This window comes from Panthera leo, chromosome E1, assembly GCF_018350215.1.
Source record: "Panthera leo isolate Ple1 chromosome E1, P.leo_Ple1_pat1.1, whole genome shotgun sequence".
Lineage (NCBI taxonomy): Eukaryota > Metazoa > Chordata > Mammalia > Carnivora > Felidae > Panthera > Panthera leo.
In genome coordinates this window covers 50,833,748-50,843,496 of record NC_056692.1, presented here as the reverse complement: position 1 = coordinate 50,843,496, position 9,749 = coordinate 50,833,748, and the positions used below count along the sequence as shown (strand labels likewise).

General features: G+C 40.0%; 1 protein-coding gene across 12 annotated transcripts in view; it reads right to left on the bottom strand.

Moving 5' to 3' along the window:
• Positions 1–9,749, bottom strand: part of KCNJ16 (potassium inwardly rectifying channel subfamily J member 16) — a 167,008-nt gene that overhangs the window by 104,023 nt on the left and 53,236 nt on the right. For 11 of the 12 annotated variants that reach the window (XR_006196369.1, XR_006196370.1, XM_042914978.1 and 8 more), the window contains one exon: positions 6,266–6,392. The gene's annotated coding sequence lies outside the window, so the exon portion shown is untranslated. Of the gene's footprint in view, positions 1–6,265; positions 6,393–6,479; positions 6,605–9,749 lie in introns of those variants that run through there. The other variant, XM_042914980.1, reaches the window with a different exon arrangement.

The window sequence follows — 9,749 nt, the reverse complement described above, 5'->3', positions numbered from 1 at the left end:
GTAGCCGTGATTTGTGGTAGGACTGAAATGATTGAATTGGGTAGTCTAGATTTTCAAAGTCAGACATTCCCACCTTCACAGGAATTTCTGGGGAAGAAAAATGCGTCACAGGTCAGAGGGCTTGGGGTAAGAAGCGGCAGCCCACAGATCCAGTTTCCGAGTTCCCACTACGGATATGATATCCAGCAACAAGAGCCTTGCCTCTGGAGAAGAAATAGGCCTTCCAGAGAGTCAGCTGGAAAAGAGAAACAAAACCGCCAGCCGAAATGGGCTTCACCCCCTTGAAGCTTACATAACCATTGTTTTTAAGTCTTTTGACATCAGTGGGTAGAGGGGCACTTTGAAGCTACATTTAATATTTTCTCCAAGTACAAAAGAAAATTTAATCGCCAAGTTATAAATCAAGGCTAAGGTATTGCAGAATAATATAAAAAGGGTTTCGTTTGTCTGTTTGCTTTTTGTTTTTGTTGTGTTGTGTTTTGTTTTGTTTTAGCTTCTGCACACCCTTGGTCTGGCAAGTCCGGCAGTGAAAATTTAAAGAACACATCTCATATCTGAAGAAGTCTGCCCTTGGCAAGGTAAAGGCAACACCTGACTGATACATTGGCTTTCCACTGAGGTGTTGCATTTAAGCAAAAAAGTTTCACGCATTTGCCTCAGGTAAGTGAGTCTCACTGACTGAGAGGGAGCCATGAATCCCGGGGCTTACAACTCCAGAAATCTTCTGCAAAGAAACACATTTAGAAGTTTAAGAGAGGTAGACTACCCGAGCTGTTTCTTACCAGCACATTACCAGGTCTTTTGCAGTATTTGTATGCAAATACATCCAGACAAAAGATGTTATTGTCTGGGAGACTTTGGAGGAATCGGGTTCCATCACCTGGAGGCTAGTGGTGGTCAACCTACCGAAAGCAAACAATAGTTCCCAGACCTCGCTCACTTGGGTTGGTGTATTATGCTTGATTCCTTCAATGCTATTCTACTCATGTCCTTTTAATTCCTTTTGCAAAGCTCATTTGCCATAGACGGGATTGAAATGTCGCACCGTGGGCATTCCCCAAGCATAGTAAACGCTGTGGGTTGATATATAAATGGAAATTTACCAACTCATATGAAGGGTCTCTTGGGGAGACAGAATTTGAATGTAAATTCAGATAAATTTAGGTTTATAATTAGGAATGGTCTGGATTCGGTTCGGAGTTTTGAGATAGAATATGTAGGCTCTGCTTCTGTTGACTTAAATTATCCAGAAACCTTTATTTTCCAAATACATTTTTCCTCCTTTATTCATTGTCCTTAGGAATTAGCTATTTAAAATTATCTACTTTGCTCAGATGTATATAGGAACCTACTTCTAATAACCTGATTAATAAGCTCCTTTATTAGATAATAACTTTGAAAATCATTACAACAAAGAATGAGCTCCCAAGTCCAGTAATTTGAAAATACTGTTAGACATATACTCAATATAATAGTTCTAGTATTTCTAGAAGGATGCAGCTCTCATTTTAAAACATAATACAATTTTTAGCTTAAAATAAAATGATGGGTCTGGTCTGGCACGTAAGAAGGCTGGAAATTGTCACACCATCCTAACAACAGATACAAAACTGATCAAAGATCAACAACTCTTCTTAGCTCTGCCAAGGAAAATTGCTACCACCGAAACTGGAGACACAAACCAGGAAACACAGAGAGTCACGAGTTATCAGAGCAGAAACCTCCATGAAAACCAGAGCCAGGGTAGAAAAATCTATACTGTCACTGACAATTGCTGGACACTTATGTGGACAAGTCCGAGAGATAAAAACAAAACAAAACGAAAAACAAAACAAAAACTCCAGGGGACTGCATGTTATCTCTTTAAGATTCTGATTTCAATTCCTTTAGACATATACCCAGAAGTGGGATTTCTGGATCATATGATAGTTCTATTTTTAATTTTTTGAGACACTGCCATACTGCTTTTTCATACTGCATGTACCAATTTACATTCCCATTAACAGTAAACAAGACTCTTCCACATCATCACCACATCCTTGCCAACACTTGTTATCTTTTGTGTTTTGGGTAATCGACATCCTAACAGGTATGAAGTGATATGTCGCTGTACTGGTCTCAAAGGTGTATCTTATTCTCTTACTGATCACGACGTTCGGTTCTCTCTGACTGATGATCCGAAACCATGGGAAGAGGCATCAGTAAGGTTTTGAAAAGCAATTACCTATGCTGGCTTCTTTGCCAGTCAAGAGACCAGGGAACATGAATGTTTACTTTACGTCAAAACCATCAAGTCAGAAATTCAGCCGAAATTCACTTAGAGAGCTCTCATCTATGGTTGCAGAATCCAAAATGCAGTTTCGCAATACCAGACTACTCCTTCAGAGTAAAACCCAACCTGTGATTTGAGCTAACATTGACTCGCTGCCTAGACTGAGAAAGGCCCTGGGCTAGAAACCTTACAAATATGATTTCTTTTATCTCCCTAGCTTCTAACCCCCATTCCACGGATGGGAAAACTGAGGCTCAGAATTTAAAGCAATCTATGTAAATTCACATGGATAAGGAGTAGTACTGGACTTAGAATTCAAACTGACATGCATATGATTTGAAATCTATGTCCTCCCCCCCAGAACAGATCAAAACATGAACCCGATTCATAGATATTCTAGCAAGGAAACTGAATTAGACGTCAGGACACTTGTGGAGCACCTGGGTGGCTCGGTCAGTTGAGCAGCCAACTTCGGCTCAGGTCACGATCTCATGGTTCATGAGTTTGAATCCTGCATTGGGCTCACTGCTGTCAGCACAGAGCCTGCTTTGGATCCTCTGTCCCCATCTCTCTGCCCCTACCCCACTCATACTCTCTCTCTCTCTCTCTCTCAAAAATAAATAAATCATTTTTTTTAATTAGAAAAAATAAAAGAGGTCAGGACACTTGTTCCCAGCACACAGCTTGACCAATTATGTTACCTGGATAAGCCATCTCCTCTCTCTGAGCCTCAGTTTTCTCACGTGTGAAATGAAAAGCTCTAAAATGATCTTTAATGACAGTATAGCTCAACACGAAATAAGTGATTATAAAAAAATAAATTAGCATTAAATAATCCCTATTAACATTCATTTTGGAGACAATATGAAAGGCAAATACTTAATGACAGAAGCATCTAGACCAAAGCTGACAGCATTAACAATAGAAAAAAAAAAATCCTTTACTGTTGTTACAAATCATTTAAGTTTAAAATTTTGACTTACCTTTTCACAGGCTCACAATGTCTTGAGTTAGCTGCCTCTTAAGCTTCTCTTGCTACCTCTGATTCAGCCTAAGCAAAACACCTTTCCTGCTTTGGCCAGTTTCTATTATCTCCTTTTATCAGGATCTTGGTTTGATATCCAGCCCAGTCAGTCCATGAGGACACAGATATCAATGAAATTCTGACGCCAATATTATGTTGTGTTCGTAAACTTTCTTCCCTTCAGCCAAACCACATGGTCACCAAATATTTGAGGAGAAACTCATGTTGGACAGAAGCATTTGAGAAAAACCTGAGAGCAGTGTATGCTTCATCACTGGCTCTCTCTGGAGATTCATACCCTTTTCACCCACACAGGCTGGGGACAGTTGTGTAACTCATAGAGAGCCTATGGTTCACTTCGAGCCTCAGTTCACTTACAAGTTGAAGTGTGTGGATAATCCAGAATCCCAGATTCACTGGAGACTAACAGACTATGTTTTTTCACACCCTCATGCCTCTGACAAATCTCATAATGTCCTCTACCATTTCACAATCCTAGAAAACTTTGATCCATATTTTTGTCCTTGGTTTAATCAACCACCTTCTCTGGAAGGATTGTCCCTATATCATGGCTGCTAGTTATGGGTCGACTATTTGTTCCTAAGGTATTTTTATTTTAACACCTGCTGTATTAGAATGTAATCATATCTTTACAGATTTGTCTTTGCTCATAGAGCAGAACTTCAGTGATAAGACCCATGGCTAATCTTTCTCTAAGTCTTTCAGAGAACCTATCAAAGTACCTAGTATAGAAGAGACCCAAATAAAGCATGCTTGGAGTTAATTAATGCATCAAAATACTAATTAAGCATAGATCCCTCTACTTAGTAAAACCTTGAAAGACAAAGAGGTAATTTGCTCTTAATCTCTAAGCAATGTTGTATGATCCATCCAATGTATATTTATGGAGCACCTACTATATGTCTCATGCTCTTTTAGGGTCTGTGAATATAACCAAAAAAAATGGATGCAACTCCTGCTGTGTGAAGTATTCCATTAGAACAGAATAGAGACAAGTGGCACAAGAAAAGTCGGGTGTAGTAGATGAGGAATCCTGTGAAAAAAGCAGGAAGAAAATTCTGGATGTGTAAGGGAAGGTAGCTACTTTATATAGGGCAAAATAAGAATGCAGGAGGAGGAAAAAAAGGAGGAGGAGGAGGAGGAGGAGAGCAGCCGAAGTAGCCTCAACAAATAGCAAGTACCATTTGATTTGGCTGATGGATTTATAATTAACCAAGCAATCACACATACATTTTCTGGAATTCAGGGAAGGCGATTTATTAGATTTGCTGATAACGTGTCTTTCTCCTTGTAGCTCCTGGATATAACATAATTCACTTCACTCTTAACCTATAAGGGTAGCCAACTAGGACCAGAGTGAGAGAGAGAGAGAGAGAGAGAGAGAGAGATCTTTCCCCATTAGGGACTGACAGGCCAGCGGATCCCTTTGCATTTTAGAAAACCACATGTTCTTGCAGTTTCATTGGTTCTGTGTAGGGATCTTTATCCTGCGAAGCTCTGATCTCAAAGCAGAACTCATGTCCCTTCCCCGATAGTGACACCATGTAGCAGTAGCAAACTGTCAGGCAATTTTCTGGCCCGAAAATTTGGTTGATGTTTTAATTGTTCTGAATAGCCTATTATTTGATCGGCAACAGTTGGTTATACTGCCTCACACCTGTGCAGCTGCACATGTATAGGGTGAGGGGCGGGGGGGTAGGGGCGCAGGGGCGGGGGTAGGGGTGGAGGGTGGGGAAACAGCTGCATAATTGGTCTGTAAAGTGGTGCAGACAGATATCGTAACATTCAGCAAGGACAACAAGGTATTGAGAGAATGGAAAACTCTAGTAGATGCAGTTAAATACTTAAAAGCCGGTAGCATATTATTAATGTCTTCTGAGGGAGAATGGAGTTGAAAACCTCAAGGAAGCTACCGAAGAGAATGCTAACGTGCAGGAAAACTCCGATTTCTTCTCTTGGGTGTCCATGGAGCCTTCCGTGACATAGAGAATGATCACTGGTCATGTTTCTCAAACTCTGTTCTGAAGACAGAGTTTTTCTTCCTCAGGCTAACCAAGGCACTCTGGCACAACACTCGAATTGTTCTTTTCCCAGTTTGCAAGATGAACGCCTACAACAAAACTCAGTTTGTTCATGGAAACACCTCAATTTTAGCTTGCTTGCTTGCTTGCTTTCTCCCCTTGAAATATAATCTGCATCCAATTTTCTGTGTTCTTTTAAAAATCTCTGAACGTAGATTTTTGCTTACAAATTATAAAGGTTTATCAGTAAGGGACAATTATTTTTCCTCTCTATGTTAGAAGTAACCAATTAAAAGGAATATTTGGCAGGGGGAAACAACCTCATTCATACAGCCACAGTAAAATATCTAAGAATTTTCTTAACATCTACTGTATGTGATGAGTGTGTCACTGAATCTAAGAAAGGGGGCTTCTGGAGACAGACTTTGGTTCTGACTTTGGACCTACGGTGAACAGTGACAAATGTATAAGGGAAGGTATAAGGGAAATGTGTAATAGATGTATAAGGGAAGGTAGCTACTTTATATAGAGAAAGATGAGAATGAAGAAGGAAAGAGGAAGAAAAGTAGAAGGAGGAGGAGGAGAGCAGCCGAAGTAGCAGCAACAAATAGCAAGTACCATTTGATTTGGCTGATGGATTTATAATTAACCAAGCAATCACACATACATTTTCTGGAATCCAGGGAAAGCGATTTATTCACCTATGGTAAACAGGGACAAATTACCCTCCTTGTTCCTCAGTGTCACCCCTGTTAAATGGGGACAACGACAAACTTCTCTCTTTTAATCTTAGAAGTTAAAAGTCCTTAGAGCAATGCCTTGCACACGATTAATTTTCACTAAACATTGTCTATTTTTACATGATATGAGGGGTGGCAAAATTCCACTGAGAAATATCAAAGAAGAATTAAATAAATGAGGATGTACCTTATGCTCCAGGCTGGGAAGGATGCTTCTTATGACAATGTATTCTCATGTTATTCCATCAGTAGTACATCCTTCTGTTCTGAATTCACGTTAACAGCAATTCTTGCTGGAAATCGACCACATGGCCCTATAATGCAACCAAGAGAATAAACTTATGAGAATGTCTAAGGAAAATAAAACGGGAGATGAGAGTAATGCAAATAAGTCTCATTACCGGGTGTTACAATGTTACAGTCAGAGTAATGAAGTCACCGGTGAAGAAGCCAGAGCAAGCCAAATTTAAAACATTAGGTTTGCCAGAGGAAGATGCTAAAATGGGAAAAAGCAAAATATTGGATGAAGGTCACAGCACAAACAAATGAGGAAAGAAGGTACTATTCAATAAAAATAAATAAATAAATAAATAAATAAATAAATAAATAAATAAATAAATAAATAAAAATGGAAAGGCGCCTGGGTGGCTCACTCAGTCCGTTAAGCCTCTGACTTCAGCTCAGGTCATGATGTCACGGTTCATGAGTTCGAGCCCCGTGTTGGGCTCTGTGCTGACAGCTCAGAGCCTGGAGCCTGCTTCGGATTCTGTCTCCCTCTCTTCTCTGTGCCTTCCCCACTTGCACTCTGTGTGTGTCTGTCTCTCTCAAAAAATAAACATTAAAAAAATGTTTTTAATGGAATAATTGGCCAGCTATTTGGAAAACCAATCAATTTTACAGCCTATCTTCATACCTTACAGCCAAATAACACCAAGGGAAATTTTTAATTTTTTTTTTTTAACGTTTATTTATTTTTGAGACAGAGACAGAGCATGAACGGGGGAGGGGCAGAGAGAGAGGGAGACACAGAATCAGAAGCAGGCTCCAGGCTCTGAGCCATCGGCCCAGACCCCGACGCGGGGCTCGAACTCACGGACCGCGAGATCGTGACCTGAGCTAAAGTCGGACGCTTAACCGACCAAGCCACCCAGGCGCCCCAAGGGAAATTTTTAAAAATTAAACCATAAGGAAGTCAAAAGAAAATGTATTTATTTAGTCACCAGATACAGAAAGAATATTTAACTAATGAGGGAACTGTGCCTTCATTATCACTGTCATAGGTAGTACTTATTAAACATTTACTAGGTGTTCAGCAATGCATAAAGTGCTTTATGTTCTTTTCTCTTTATTCTTTACTCTTATTGACTCTGGTTTAGAAATATGGAAGATGAGGCATAGGAAAGTTAAGTAAGGTTACACAGCCCGGAAGTGGCAGTGAATGAATTGGGGCGGTCTGATTCTAGAACCCTGTGCTCTCAGATTTTTACCATCTAAAATAGATCTAACGGAATAAAATTGGAGAGGAAAAGACAAAATGGAGAGAAACAGAGAGGCAGGGAGAGAGAGAGAGAGAGAGAGAGCGCAAGCGAGCAAATGGGCCAAGATATAAATGAAACCTTTGTCATAAAGTAAAAGCAAAGGGACAGTAAACTTGTAAAGGAGTTGAACTTCCCTCATCAGTCACACCCACAGAACCAAGACACCGAATTACCTCTTTTTCTTTTAAACAGAAAATCCGCACTGCTTTCTTTCTTTGTCTATCCAAAGGATCATATTTAGAACTAGTAAGATCTCGGGGAGGCATCAATTAGGCATTGCCAAACTGTGTTCCAGAGATGGAACACCAATTCCCCCTTGCCACAAGTGGCAAAAGAATAGGAAGCCTTCAAAGTATTTGTAGCCTTTGACCTAGAAATTCCACTTCCAGGAACCTACTCTAAGGGCAATTGTGCAAAGGCAAGAGAGAGTTTTCATCATAGAGATGTTTGTTGAAAAAATTTTTCTTAGAGTAGGGAAATGTGGGGAATGATCTAAATGCCCCGCAATAAGAAAACGGTTGGGTAAATGAAGGTATATCTAGGAGATATACTATATTATATTACTGTATTATATACTATAGCAGAGGGGTCAGCAAATTCCTGCTGTGAGCTGAGTCCAGCCCACTGCCTGTTTTTTTTTCCTGCCTCTGTCAATAAAGTTTTATTGGAACATAGCCATGTTTCCATTTACATGAAATGGCTTTCGTGATGCAAGGACAGAGGTGAACAACTGCTATAGAGACTCTATGGCCTGTGGTGCCTAAAATATTTATTATGTGGCCCTTCACAGGCAAAGTCTGCTGATGCCTGTTGTACCCAGCCAGCGAGGTTATGTTTACACAGAGTTTGTAACGATGAGGTTAAATGTGCAACTAGCACTCTTAAATGAAAAAGAAATTTTATTCATTCCAATCTATTCACACAATATTTAATTACCAGTGGCGATGCTAATAATAATAACGTTCTGATCCAAAACACCGTGCATTGCTATGTCACAACAGTCCATCTGAAAATTGAGTGGATCTGTACCATGATTTTCGACTCTTGTGAACTGAAATAGCTTTTTTTGTGTGTGGCAAATTCTTTCCTAGTACTAGTAATTCCTGCAAAGTGCATCATATCTCTTTGCCTCTATACAACTCGTGCTGCACAAACATTAATCTGTGATAATTTATGAAAGTTTAGTCCCCGAAGGCAAGCGAGGCCGCTGCCAATGATGATGTCATCTGCTATCTGTCTTCCCCTTAAAGGCCAACTCCCCTCCTCCCCCCAGCTGACTTCTTGATCCAATGACCATACTTTTTCACAGTACATCAAAATGTGGAATTAGCTGACTGACCTATTGGGTAACCCTCGCCTGGAAAATTAGGTCAGTATACTGTTATATCTGTTTTTAGGATCTTAGGATTTTGCAGAGATGAGGGTAGGCCTTGCCTAACTCCTCCGCCTTTGAAAACAAGCAGTGCCTTCCAGTTAATAAATCACCAGGAAGGGGATGACAGCACAGAAATCTGTGTTCACGTCTCTCAGTTGTTTTTGTCTGGTTCAGAAATCATTAGCACCTGATAGTGGTTTCAATGCTCTCCCCAGTGGTAAGGGCAATTCCCAGGCCAGGTTTCTGTCAGACAAGAGACAATCTATGGAGACCATACCTCGGAAGCACAGAGGCTTGCAAACACTCAGGGAGCATACCTCAGGACCTTAGAGACAGAGTCACTCATGTGAGTTTCATAGTTTGAAGTCATACGAGAGCAGAACTTCCAACAAGGGTAAGGAATTACTGTTGTTTTTTTTTTTTTTTTTTTAATTTAGAGAAGATAGGATCATGCCAAAGAGTAAATTGATCAAGTTCTAGAGCTTCTATTGAAGAATTGCTGATTTCAAGGGGTATACATAGTGTTTACAATTATTTCCATTCGCTGAACTAGGGAATGGAAAATCAAACTTGGCTGTAAATTCAAATACAACTTCTGATACGAAATGCACCCATCATCTTTGGAAAAGATGTGATATTATATTTACCCAGGCAATCGGTATGTCTCAGACATTGTTCTTTTTTCCAAATACAAGGGGGAAATACACAAATGGACAATACCGAATGTTTAGCCGTTTTTATGGCTTGCCTGCTCATTT